This window comes from Ranitomeya variabilis, chromosome 4, assembly GCF_051348905.1.
Source record: "Ranitomeya variabilis isolate aRanVar5 chromosome 4, aRanVar5.hap1, whole genome shotgun sequence".
NCBI lineage: Eukaryota > Metazoa > Chordata > Amphibia > Anura > Dendrobatidae > Ranitomeya > Ranitomeya variabilis.
In genome coordinates, this window is record NC_135235.1 from 70350915 (window position 1) to 70365331 (window position 14417).

The following is a 14417-nucleotide window of genomic DNA, read 5'->3' on the forward strand; positions in this document are numbered from 1 at the left end:
AATAAAAAATAGTTATATACTCACCTTCCGTTGGCCCCCCTATCCAGCCAAGGTCTTTTAGCGATGCTCCTCGCGGCGCTCCGTTCCAGTAATGCCTTGCGGCAATTACACGTGATCATGTAGCGGTCTCGCGAGACCGCCACGTGATCTCTGGTCATTGCCGCAATGCATTCCAGGGACAGGAGCGTCGCGAGGAGCGGGAAAGGCTGGCGCGGAAGGTGAGAATATAATGTTTGTTGTTTTTTTTTATTATTTTTACCATATGTTTTTACTATTGATGCTGTATAGGCAGCATCAATAGTAAAAAGTGAAGCGGTAAATCCCGCCCCAATATGGCTGATGGTCGCGCCCGGCCGACCGCAACCAAATCAGCAGCCCGGGATTTCCGTTACAGACAAACAGACGGAAGTACTCCTTAGACAAATATATATAGAGATAGATTGATTGTCCCCATCCCGTTCCTGGTATGATTGATTGGCCCAATCAGAAAAGATAAAAAAAAAATACAAACCTTTACTCTTACCTTCCTCGGCTCCCTCGCAGTCGCAGCGTCCTGCTCCGGTGCCAGCAGCTGCTTAATGCTTGTAAGCAGGGCATGGCAGGGACATCATGCGCTGCTCACAAGGAGAGCACAGCTGCAGGAATACTCACCGGGTGTTCATCAGAGATTGCCGTGAGTATCCATTCCACTTCAGTAGCGCGCACTGTCAGCCGCCTGCTTCCTGTTGGGGCCGGCGGTCACATGTGCTGATACTTAAGAGAAATGAATATTTTGAATACTCACATGTAGATCTTCAAATAACTCATAAAGCAAATCAGTAGGACCTCAGAGGCGGGGCCTCACTGTCAGTCATATACTGAGCTCTGATGTAATGCCCCTACAGCCCCTTTTTGCTCTTTCTCAATGGCAAGACATGTCCCCTATTGTTGAACTGAAAGCAAGTTTTTTTTGTTTTTTTTTGTATGTTCGCAAAGTATTTTATGATAAACTTCTCAATCGTATCTTAATTGGATTTATTACTTCATATAGAGATATTTTGCACTAGCATCTTACATTTCTACTTCATTTATTTATTCTTTCCAGTTTGGGCTATTTGACTTTAACAAGTGCACTTTGGCAATGTTTAGATAATTTTTACTTTTATTCCCATAGTATAATTTAGAGGTACTATGCACCAGCATACATTTATACTTACACTTCTTCCTCATTTATTTTTATTTTATTTCCACCAGGAGGTTTATTATACCAAAATTGCACCTTACGTACTCTGACAATATTAATATGTTTCTATATATAATGGAATTATGTTGAGGTCTTTTCTTGTTACGTGTTCACAATCATGCATATGACTAATTTTTGTGCTAATACTCACTAAATACACTTAAAAGACTAATCATTTAGAGTGTGCCTAAAATGTGGATTTTTTTAATTCTGATGATCCACACTAGATATTCAATTGGTTTTGACACCACTGTGCCCTAACATTAGTAAGGAACATTTTGCTTGTTACTATTATATATGGAATTATATTTTAAAGTATTTTGAATAAATGTGTGATTTTAATATTGGATTTTGTTTACCCTTTCATTTGTCTCTCTAGGATTTTGCATATCTCCCATGAGAGCCCATATTGCTTGATTTATCATACTTGGTTGGATACTGCTATTTTAATTGGATTTTGGATTATGGTATATGAGAATGATGAAAAAAAAAAAGTGAAGCCAAAGATTTTAAAAATATTTATTGCCGGCTGGAGTCTTGCTGCACGGCTGGGAGTCTTGCTGCACGGCTGGGAGTCTTGCTGCACGGCTGGGAGTCTTGCTGCACGGCTGGGAGTCTTGCTGCACGGCTGGGAGTCTTGCTGCACGGCTGGGAGTCTTGCTGCACGGCTGGGAGTCTTGCTGCACGGCTGGGAGTCTTGCTGCACGGCTGGGAGTCTTGCTGCACGGCTGGGAGTCTTGCTGCACGGCTGGGAGTCTTGCTGCACGGCTGGGAGTCTTGCTGCACGGCTGGGAGTCTTGCTGCACGGCTGGGAGTCTTGCTGCACGGCTGGGAGTCTTGCTGCACGGCTGGGAGTCTTGCTGCACGGCTGGGAGTCTTGCTGCACGGCTGGGAGTCTTGCTGCACGGCTGGGAGTCTTGCTGCACGGCTGGGAGTCTTGCTGCACGGCTGGGAGTCTTGCTGCACGGCTGGGAGTCTTGCTGCACGGCTGGGAGTCTTGCTGCAGGGCTGGGAGTCTTGCTCCAGGGCTGGGAGTCTTGCTGCACGGCTGGGAGTGTTGCCGCACGGCTGGGAGTGTTGCCGCACGGCTGGGAGACTTGCCGCACGGCTGGGAGTCATGCCGCACGGCTGGGAGTCTTGCCGCACGGCTGGGAGTCTTGCCGCACGGCTGGGAGTCTTGCCGCAGGGCTGGGAGTCTTGCCGCAGGGCTGGGAGTCTTGCCGCAGGGCTGGGAGTCTTGCCGCAGGGCTGGGAGTCTTGCCGCAGGGCTGGGAGTCTTGCCGCAGGGCTGGGAGTCTTGCTGCAGGGCTGGGAGTCTTGCTGCACGGCTGCGAGTCTTGCTGCACGGCTGCGAGTCTTGCTGCACGGCTGCGAGTCTTGCTGCACGGCTGCGAGTCTTGCTGCACGGCTGCGAGTCTTGCTGCACGGCTGCGAGTCTTGCTGCACGGCTGCGAGTCTTGCTGCACGGCTGCGAGTCTTGCTGCACGGCTGGGAGTCTTGCTGCACGGCTGCGAGTCTTGCTGCACGGCTGGGAGTCTTGCTGCACGGCTGGGAGTCTTGCTGCACGGCTGGGAGTCTTGCTGCACGGCTGGGAGTCTTGCTGCACGGCTGAGAGTCTTGCTGCACGGCTGAGAGTCTTGCTGAACGGCTGAGAGTCTTGCTGCACGGCTGAGAGTCTTGCTGCACGGCTGAGAGTCTTGCTGCACGGCTGAGAGTCTTGCTGCACGGCTGAGAGTCTTGCTGCACGGCTGAGAGTCTTGCTGCACGGCTGAGAGTCTTGCTGCACGGCTGAGAGTCTTGCTGCACGGCTGAGAGTCTTGCTGCACGGCTGAGAGTCTTGCTGCACGGCTGGGAGTCTTGCTGCACGGCTGGGAGTCTTGCTGCACGGCTGAGAGTCTTGCTGCACGGCTGAGAGTCTTGCTGCACGGCTGAGAGTCTTGCTGCACGGCTGAGAGTCTTGCTGCACGGCTGAGAGTCTTGCTGCACGGCTGAGAGTCTTGCTGCACGGCTGAGAGTCTTGCTGCCCGGCTGGGAGTCTTGCTGCCCGGCTGGGAGTCTTGCTGCCCGGCTGGGAGTCTTGCTGCACGGCTGGGAGTCTTGCTGCACGGCTGGGAGTCTTGCTGCACGGCTGGGAGTCTTGCTGCACGGCTGGGAGTCTTGCTGCACGGCTGGGAGTCTTGCTGCACGGCTGGGAGTCTTGCTGCACGGCTGGTAGTCTTGCTGCACGGCTGAGAGTATTGCTGCCCGGCTGGGAGTCTTGCTGCCCGGCTGGGAGTCTTGCTGCCCGGCTGGGAGTCTTGCTGCCCGGCTGGGAGTCTTGCTGCCCGGCTGGGAGTCTTGCTGCACGGCTGGGAGTCTTGCTGCCCGGCTGGGAGTCTTGCTGCCCGGCTGGGAGTCTTGCTGCCCGGCTGGGAGTCTTGCTGCCCGGCTGGGAGTCTTGCTGCCCGGCTGGGAGTCTTGCTGCACGGCTGAGAGTCTTGCTGCACGGCTGAGAGTCTTGCTGCACGGCTGAGAGTCTTGCTGCACGGCTGAGAGTCTTGCTGCACGGCTGAGAGTCTTGCTGCACGGCTGAGAGTCTTGCTGCACGGCTGAGAGTCTTGCTGCACGGCTGAGAGTCTTGCTGCACGGCTGAGAGTCTTGCTGCACGGCTGGGAGTCTTGCTGCACGGCTGAGAGTCTTGCTGCACGGCTGAGAGTCTTGCTGCACGGCTGAGAGTCTTGCTGCACGGCTGAGAGTCTTGCTGCACGGCTGAGAGTCTTGCTGCACGGCTGAGAGTCTTGCTGCACGGCTGAGAGTCTTGCTGCACGGCTGAGAGTCTTGCTGCCCGGCTGAGAGTCTTGCTGCCCGGCTGGGAGTCTTGCTGCACGGCTGGGAGTCTTGCTGCACGGCTGGGAGTCTTGCTGCACGGCTGGGAGTCTTGCTGCACGGCTGGGAGTCTTGCTGCACGGCTGGGAGTCTTGCTGCACGGCTGGGAGTCTTGCTGCACGGCTGGGAGTCTTGCTGCACGGCTGGGAGTCTTGCTGCACGGCTGGGAGTCTTGCTGCACGGCTGGGAGTCTTGCTGCACGGCTGGTAGTCTTGCTGCACGGCTGAGAGTATTGCTGCCCGGCTGGGAGTCTTGCTGCCCGGCTGGGAGTCTTGCTGCCCGGCTGGGAGTCTTGCTGCCCGGCTGGGAGTCTTGCTGCCCGGCTGGGAGTCTTGCTGCCCGGCTGGGAGTCTTGCTGCCCGGCTGGGAGTCTTGCTGCCCGGCTGGGAGTCTTGCTGCCCGGCTGGGAGTCTTGCTGCCCGGCTGGGAGTCTTGCTGCACGGCTGGGAGTCTTGCTGCACGGCTGGGAGTCTTGCTGCACGGCTGGGAGTCTTGCTGCACGGCTGAGAGTCTTGCTGCCCGGCTGGGAGTCTTGCTGCCCGGCTGGGAGTCTTGCTGCCCGGCTGGGAGTCTTGCTGCCCGGCTGGGAGTCTTGCTGCCCGGCTGGGAGTCTTGCTGCCCGGCTGGGAGTCTTGCTGCCCGGCTGGGAGTCTTGCTGCCCGGCTGAGTCTTTGAAAAGTTGCTAAATTTTGGAACAGCTTGGAGTTGCGCAATAATTTGGGAACTTCGAAGGATCAAAAAGGTCATGTATTGTGAGGGCCCTTAGTCTTCTATCACAGTAGAAGAGCTCCGTATATGCCCCACCCCCACAGTATAAATTCCTGAGTGTAACCCTCACAATGCCCCCAGTGATGCATTCCCACCCATAGAACACCCCCAACACCCATACATTATGATGTACCTTCACATGATATTCTAAAATGTTGCACCCCACCCCCCATGCAGTATGTTGCCCTAAGGCATCCCCTTGGCGCTATGACGCCCCCACAGTATAATGAAACAAGGTGCTCCTTCTCACTCAGTACAATGCCTCTAAATGCCCTCCCAGTGCCCACCTCACAACATTCAGTTGCCGGAGCTGACGTTGCCGGAGCTGACGTTGCCAGAGCTGACGTTGCCAGAGCTGACGTTGCCAGAGCTGACACCTAAGGGTATGTGCACACGATGCAGAATTGGTGCAGAACTGCAGCAGATTTTTCTGCTGCAAAAAAGCTGCAGAACTGCACTGTGATTTACAGTACAATGTAAATCAATGTGAAAAAAAATAAAGCTGTGCACATGGTGCAGAAAAATCTGCGCCGAAACGCTGCAGATTTCAAAGAAGTGCATGTCACTACTTTTGTGCGTTTCTGCAGCGTTTCTGCACCCCTCCATTAATAGAAATCTGCAGTGGTAAAATCTGCACAAAAACACACTAAAAACGCACCTGCGGATTCTGCCAGGAGATGCAGATTTAGTGCAGAAAATTCTGCACCACATTTCCTATGTGTGCACATAGCCTAAGGGTATTAGATTCAGAGCCCACTCCACAGCGGGCAGCTGGTTGTATTATATGGATGCCATCATCCTCTAAGGCTATGTGCACCGTTGCGGATTAGGCTTAGGAATTTCTGGTGCGGATTCTGTCTCTCCTGGCAGTAAACGCACCTGCGGTTTTTTGTGTGGTTCCGTAGCGTTTTTTATGCGTTTTTGCTGCGGTTTTTACCCCTGCGGTTTTCTATAATGGAGTGGGTACAAAAACGGTGCAGATTCACAAAAAGGAAGTGACATGCTACTTCTTTTAAACCGCAGCGTTTCCGCAGCGGATTTTCGCAAAGTGTGCACAGCATTTTTTTTTTCTCATTGATTTACATTGTACTATAAATCAATTGCGGATCTGCAGCGTTTCTGCACCTCAAAAAACATGTGCACATACCCTTACAGCAGTAATTAACGTGACCACCGATTGCCGCTGTTAACCTGTTCAATGCCGCTGTCAGTTGCTGACAGCGACATTTAAGCGTGATGTGATCACAGGGAGCCGATGGGTTGCTATGACAGGCAGGGGTCGGCTAAATGCCCTCATCTCCCCTTCACCCCGCCTCTACCTCCTGCGCCGGTCATGTGACGACCTTATGTGACATCCAGCCAGTAGTTGGGCATAGAAGACAGTGATTGTTCCTATATACCACAATACTGCTGTATATAGTACAAGCGATCAGACGATCGCAGCTTCAAGTCCTGTAAGGGAACTAATAAATAAAATAAGTAAATTAAAAAAAAAAAAAGTTTTTAAAAATGTAAAAAAAATAAATAAAAAATTTGAATCATCCTGTTAAAATTAAACAGTTAAAAAAATGAAAAAAATATGCACATATTTGGTATCGACGTGTTCAGAAAAGTCCAATATGAAAATATAATATTGATCCAATCTGTAAAAACTGTAAAGTAGAAAAAAAACTTAAAATACCAAAATTGCTTGTTTTTTGTTGCTACAATAAAAAAATGCATTAAAAATCTATAAAAGCTTTGTAACTATCAATAAAAACATCCGCTCACTACCCAAAAAAAACCAAGCCCTCACACTCCTCCATTATCCAAAAAATAAAAATGTTACTGGTATTTGAAAATGGCGACTCAGGCTATTTCCTGGGGGCTTTTATGAAATTCAGAATTTTTTTGCCACTTTAAATTAAAAAAATGCAGGTTTGGTATTGTCCTAATCGTGTTGACCTGATTGGTCCAGGCAGTTGTCTGTACGTGAAGAACGGACATCAGACAACAGAAAATAATTTTTATATCCATGTATAGAGATAGCATTACAATCACTATTCTGAATTCTATGGCTTTTCTAATTTCGGACTTACATAGATTGTGTTCCAATTTTTGCGCGTCATTTTTCACAAATAAATAACTGCAAATATCTGAATTAGAGAGAGAGAGAATTCCTTATAAGTAGCCTAACATTAAATACCAATTGTATCAATAGTACATATTACTAGATGATTAACAAATATAAAGTTTTCTAATTAAAAATGTACAGGATATTAGAATTGGGAAGTAGAGGAAGCTTGACATAAGAAATCAGAACCTTTTACAGCTAGGAAATGTGGAATAATGACAGGACAGGACAGGGGTATAACACGCACATACTCACTACTAAACTCCTACGGAACAACCCTCAACGGAATTCTGGGTGAGCGGTTGCTTATATATTCCTCATGATGTCATAATATCCAGGCCAGAGGTGACCATGGTGACGATCCTGTGATGTCACAACATTAAAGAATGTGCTAGAACAAGCCCTGCAGCCAATGAGATCCAAGATAATAATGCGTAATAAAGTCTATGGAGGGTTTATAATAGTATGTAATATAAATAATCTGATACAGTAAATTGTTACAAATGATAAACACCTCCACGCACACAGATCCATGAAAACATATATGCAGAAGCTTGTTATAATCCTATTTTTTAACTTGTATTGTTCTTATACATATCCACTGTATGGACATAAGTATAGGGATATAGAATTTTGTAACATCCCACTCTAAATCCATAGGCATTAATTTGGCTGGGGTTGGTCCCCGAAGATTTTGGAGGAGTCTTTGGGATTTTTTGCTCCTTCATTCAGAAGATTATTTGTAACGTCAGACACTGATGCTGGATGGGTCAGGGCTAGCAATCTATATTCTAGTTCATCCCAAAGGTGTTGGTTGAGGTTCAGACTCTGTGCGGACAGTCAGGTTCTTCCAAACCAAACTCCCCCCAACCTTGCCTTTATGGACCTTGCTTTGTGCACTGGAGCATAGCCGTGCTGGGACAGAAAAGGACCTTATTCAAACTGTTCCCACAATGTTGGAAGCATATATTTGTCCATAATTTATTCTATACTGAAGAATTAGGACTTCCCTTCACTGAAACTAATATGCCAAAGCCGACCCATAAAAAACAACCCCAGCAGACTGATTCCAGATCACTACACTCCTAAGCCATCATTCCCATCCCATTTGGAACAGAAATGGTGGCTAGTGTGGGGAGTACTGTGAAGGCCAGTATATAGCATGAGAACCATTATACAGCGTGGAGGCCATTATACAGTGTGGGTCCTACTGTGGGGGCCATGATACAGTGAGAGAGCTTTTGTTAGGACCATTATACTGTGTATAAGGAATCTATGAGGACATCATATTCTGTATAAAGGTGCCTTAGGGACATCGTACTCTGTATAAAAGAGCTGTGGACCCACCATATGCTGTGTAAAGAAGCTGTGGGACCACCATACTGTATATAGAGGAGCTGTACATTGCGAGACTCTGGGGATATTATCAAATGTTAAGCATTATTGTTACGCAAGTACGAGTATTGTGGCCGTCAAAGGGGCAAAATTTGAACACTGTTTTTTTTAAGGCCTTTGCACAGAGCATTAATATTTTTTCATAGAGGGCAGAAAGGAGGCATTATTACTATTTAAGGGGCACAGAGGTTTGCAGTATTATGTGGGGCACTAAGAGGAGCGCTGTTATTGTGCCAAACAGCAGGTGTAGTAATAGGGACACATACGGCAGCAGTGGCTCAGTATTTGGGTATCCGTAGGATGAGGCATTTGTGCCGGTTGAGAATAGATGGTGCCATTCTGGAAATGTGAGAAGTCAAATGTCTTTGTTGTATTCTCTGCAGACGAGTCCTGGCTGGAAGAAGTTGTCATGTTGGTCTGGGTCCAGGCTCGGACTGGCCCACCGGAGACCCGGAGGATCCTCCGGTGGGCCCAGGCACTGACACCTGCTGGCAGGGCCCCCACTGCTCCAGGGGCCCCCACTGCTCCAGGCGGCTGGGGGGGCCCTGGAGCAGTGGGGGCTCCTGGAGCAGAGGGGGACGCTGGGGGGGCAGAATGCTGGAGACACACTGTGGCAGAATGCTGGAGACACACTGGGGCAGAATGCTGGACACACACTGGGGGCAGAATGCTGGAGACACACTGGGGGCAGAATGCTGGAGACACACTGGGGGCAGAATGCTGGAGACACACTGGGGGCAGAATGCTGGACACACACTGGGGCAGAATGCTGGAGACACACTGGGGGCAGAATGCTGGACACACACTGGGGCAGAATGCTGGAGACACACTGGGGCAGAATGCTGGAGACACACTGGGGCAGAATGCTGGAGACACACTGGGGCAGAATGCTGGAGACACACTGGGGCAGAATGCCGGACACACTGGGGGCAGAATGCCGGACACACTGGGGGCAGAATGCCGGACACACTGGGGGCAGAATGCCGGACACACTGGGGGCAGAATGCCGGACACACTGGGGGCAGAATGCCGGACACACTGGGGGCAGGACTGGAGGCATGGGCAGAATGTAGATACAGGGCATGATTGGAGACACGGGGCAGAATGAAAGACATGGGGCAGGATTGGATCATGGGGCAGGATGGATACGATGGAGACAGATGGGGCAGGATGGGGAGATCATATGGGGTAGAATGGATACTCATGAGGGCAGGATGCGAGAACATATGGCTGGAGCCAGGAATGAGATAAACGGGGCCAGGGTGGGGAATATTATTACCATAGGGGCTAATTAACCCCTTCATGACCCAGCCTATTTTGGCCTTAATGACCTTGCCGTTTTTTGCAATTCTGACCAGTGTCCCTTTATGAGTTAATAACTCAGGAACGCTTCAACGGATCCTAGCGATTCTGAGATTGTTTTTTCGTGACATATTGGGCTTCATGTTAGTGGTAAATTTAGGTCGATAATTTCTGAGTTTATTTGTTAAAAAAAACGGAAATTTGGCGAAAATTTTGAAAATTTTGCAATTTTCACATTTTGAATTTTTATTCTGTTAAACCAGAGAGTTATGTGACACAAAATACTTAATAAATAACATTTCCCACATGTCTGCTTTACATCAGCATAATTTTGGAAACAAATTTTTTTTTTGCTAGGAAGTTATAAGGGTTAAAATTTGACCAGTGATTTTTCATTTTTACAACAAAATTTACAAAACCATTTTTTTTAGGGACCACCTCACATTTGAAGTCAGTTTGAGGGTTCTATATGGCTGAAAATACCCAAGTGACACCATTCTAAAAACTGCACCCCTCAAGGTGCTCAAAACCACATTCAAGAAGTTTATTAACCCTTCAGGTGTTTCACAGCAGCAGAAGCAACATGGAAGGAATAAATTAACATTTAACTTTTTAGTCACAAAAATGATCTTTTTGCAACAATTTTTTTATTTTCCCAAGGGCAACAGGATAAGATGGATCCTAAAATTTGTTGGGCAATTTCTCCTGAGTACGCCGATACAAACCACTGTTTGGGTGCAAGGCAAGGCTCGGAAGGGAAGGAGCGCCATTTGACTTTTTGAATGGAAAATTAGCTCCAATCGTTAGCGTTTGGAGAGCCCCTGTGTGCCTAAACATTGGAGCTCCCCTACAAGTGACCCTATTTTGGAAACTAGACCCCCCAAGGAACTTATCTAGATGTGTGGTGAGCACGTTCAACCCCCAAGTGCTTCACAGAAGTTTACAATGCAGGGCCGTGAAAATAAAAAATCATTTTTCTGTCCTCAAAAAAGATGTTTTAGCAAGCAATTTTTTATTTTCACAAGGGTATCAGGAGAAATTGGACCCCAATATTTGTTGCCCAGTTTGTTGTGAGTACGCTGGTACCCCACATGTGGGGGTAAACCACTGTTTGGGCGCACGTCAGGGCTCGGAAGGGAAGTAGTGACATTTGAAATGCAGACTTTGATGGAATGGTCTGCGGGCGTCACGTTGCATTTGCAGAGCCCCTGATGTGCCTAAACAGTAGAAACACCCCACAAGTGACCCCATTTTGGAAACTATACCCCCCCAAAGAACTTATCTAGATGTGTGGTGAGCACTTTGAACCCCCAAGTGCTTCTCAGAAGTTTATAACGCAGAGCCGTGAAAATAAAAAATAATTGTTCTTTCCTCAAAAATTATGTTTTAGCAAGTAATTCTTTATTTTTGCAAGGGTAATAGGAGAAATTGGACCCCAACAGTTGTTGCCCAGTTTGTCCTGAGTACGCTGGTACCCCATATGTGGGGGTAAGCCACTGTTTGGGCGCACGTTGGGGCTTGGAAGGGAGGGAGCACCATTTGACTTTTTGAAAGCAAGATTGGCTGGAATCAATGGCGGTGCCATGTTGCGTTTGGAGACCCCTGATGTGCCCAAACAGTGGAAACCCCTCAATTCTAACTTCAACACTAACCCCAACACACCGCTAACCCTAATCCCAACCCTAACCCTAATCCCAACCCTAACCACAACTGTAACCCCAACACACTCCTAACCCTATCCGTAACCCTAACCACAAGCCTAATCTTAACCCTATTTCCAACCCTAGCCCTAATTCCAACCCTAACTCTAATTCCAACCCTAAGGCTATGTGCCCACTGTCATGTTCTCAATGGCAAGAGAACATAGCATCAGCATATATAGGAACTAGCTCTTGGAAGATGGGAACTGAGCTGACCATGAACTAAACCTAACACACAACTAGCAGTGGCCGGGTAGCATGCCTACGTTGATTCTAGATGCCCAGCACCAGCCGGAGGACTAAATAATGCTAGCAGAGGAAAATATTAGTCCTAGCTCACCTCTAGAGAAATACCCCAAAAGGAGACAGAGGCCCCCCACATGTATTGGCGGTGAATTAAGATGAAATAACAAACGTAGTATGAAAATAGGTTTAGCAAATTTGAGGTCCACTTACTACATAGCAGAAGACAGAAAGGACACTTTCATGGTCAGCTGAAAACCCTATCAAAACACCATCCAGGAATTACTTTAAAACTCTGGCATTAACTCATAACACCAGAGTGGCAATTCCTGTTCACAAGAGCTTTCCAGACACAGTAACGAAACTACAGCTGTGAACTGGAACAAAAATGCAAAAACAAACATGGACAAGAGTCCAACTTATCTAGTAGTTGTCTGGGAGCAGGAACAAGCACAGAGAGGCTTCTGATAACATTGTTGACCGGCAAGCAACTAACAGAGCAGCAAGGTTATATAGCGACTCCCACATCTTGATGGGAACAGGTGAACAGAGAAGATGAAAACACCAGTTCAATTCCACCAGTAGCCACCGGGGGAGCCCAGAATCCAAATTCACAACAGTACCCCCCCCTCAAGGAGGGGGCACCGAACCCTCACCAGAACCACCAGGGCGATCAGGATGGGCCCTATGAAAGGCACGAACCAGATCAGAGGCATGAACATCAGATGCATTCACCCAAGAATTATCCTCCTGGCCGTATCCCTTCCACTTGACCAGATACTGGAGTCTCCGTCTGGAAACACGAGAGTCTAAGATTTTCTCCACAACGTACTCCAACTCACCCTCAACCAACACCGGAGCAGGAGGCTCAACGGAAGGCACAACCGGTACCTCATACCTGCGCAATAATGACCGATGAAAAACGTTATGAATAGAGAAGGATGCAGGGAGGTCCAAACGGAAGGAAACAGGGTTAAGAATCTCCAATATCTTATACGGGCCGATGAACCGAGGCTTAAACTTAGGAGAAGAGACCCTCATAGGGACAAAACGAGAAGACAACCACACCAAATCCCCAACACAAAGCCGAGGACCAACACGACGGTGGCGGTTGGCAAAAAGCTGAGTCTTCTCCTGGGACAACCTCAAATTGTCCACCACCTGCCCCCAGATCTGATGCAATCTCTCCACCACAGCATCCACTCCAGGACAATCCGAAGATTCCACCTGACCAGAGGAAAATCGAGGATGAAACCCCGAATTACAGAAAAACGGGGACACCAAAGTGGCAGAGCTGGCCCGATTATTGAGAGCGAACTCTGCCAATGGCAAAAAAGCAACCCAATCATCCTGGTCAGCAGACACAAAACACCTCAGATATGTCTCCAGGGTCTGATTAGTCCGCTCGGTCTGGCCATTCGTCTGAGGATGGAAAGCGGACGAAAAAGATAAATCTATGCCCATCCTAGCACAGAATGCCCGCCAAAATCTAGACACGAATTGGGTCCCTCTGTCAGAAATGATATTCTCAGGAATACCATGCAAACGAACAACATTTTGAAAAAACAGAGGAACCAACTCGGAAGAAGAAGGCAACTTGGGCAGAGGAACCAAATGGACCATCTTAGAGAAACGGTCACACACCACCCAGATGACAGACATCTTCTGAGAAACAGGCAGATCTGAAATAAAATCCATCGAGATGTGCGTCCAAGGTCTCTTAGGAATGGGCAAGGGCAACAATAATCCACTAGCCCGAGAGCAACAAGGCTTGGCCCGAGCACAAACGTCACAAGACTGCACAAAGCCTCGCACATCTCGTGACAGGGAAGGCCACCAGAAGGACCTTGCCACCAAATCCCTGGTACCAAAAATGCCAGGATGACCTGCCAACGCAGAAGAATGAACCTCAGAGATGACTCTACTGGTCCAATCATCAGGAACAAACAGTTTATCAGGTGGGCAACGATCCGGTCTATCCGCCTGAAACTCCTGCAAGGCCCGCCGCAGGTCTGGAGAAACGGCTGACAATACCACTCCATCCTTAAGGATACCTGTGGGCTCAGAGTTACCAGGCGAGTCAGGCTCAAAACTCCTAGAAAGGGCATCCGCCTTAACATTCTTAGAACCCGGTAGGTATGACACCACAAAATTAAACCGAGAGAAAAATAATGACCAGCGCGCCTGTCTAGGATTCAGGCGCCTGGCGGTCTCAAGATAAATCAAGTTTTTGTGGTCAGTCAATACCACCACCTGATGTCTGGCCCCCTCAAGCCAATGACGCCACTCCTCAAAAGCCCACTTCATGGCCAAAAGCTCCCGATTCCCAACATCATAATTCCGCTCAGCGGGCGAAAATTTACGGGAAAAGAAGGCACAAGGCCTCATCACGGAGCAGGCAGAACTTTTCTGCGACAACACTGCCCCAGCTCCGATCTCAGAAGCGTCGACCTCAACCTGAAAAGGTAGAGCAACATCAGGCTGACGCAACACAGGGGCAGAGGAAAAACGGCGCTTAAGCTCCCGAAAGGCCTCCACAGCGTCAGGGGACCAATCAGCAACATCAGCACCCTTCTTAGTCAAATCGGTCAATGGCTTAGCAATATCCGAAAAACCAGCAATAAATCGACGATAAAAGTTAGCAAAGCCCAAAAATTTCTGAAGACTCTTAAGAGAAGAGGGCTGCGTCCAATCACAAATAGCTTGAACCTTGACAGGATCCATTTCAATGGAAGAGGGAGAAAAAATATATCCCAAAAAGGAAATCCTCTGTACCCCAAAAACACACTTAGAACCCTTCACACACAAA

The 14417-nt window shown here is 48.5% G+C and overlaps 1 long non-coding RNA gene across 1 annotated transcript; it reads right to left on the reverse strand.

Annotated features, from left to right (window-relative positions):
• Positions 1 to 6845: 6845 nt before the first annotated feature.
• Positions 6846 to 7280, reverse strand: LOC143768410 (uncharacterized). Its single transcript, XR_013213851.1, has 2 exons — positions 7224 to 7280; positions 6846 to 6990 (listed from the first exon to the last, which is right to left on the reverse strand). It is a non-coding gene; the product is annotated as an uncharacterized LOC143768410 (long non-coding RNA).
• Positions 7281 to 14417: the final 7137 nt, after the last annotated feature.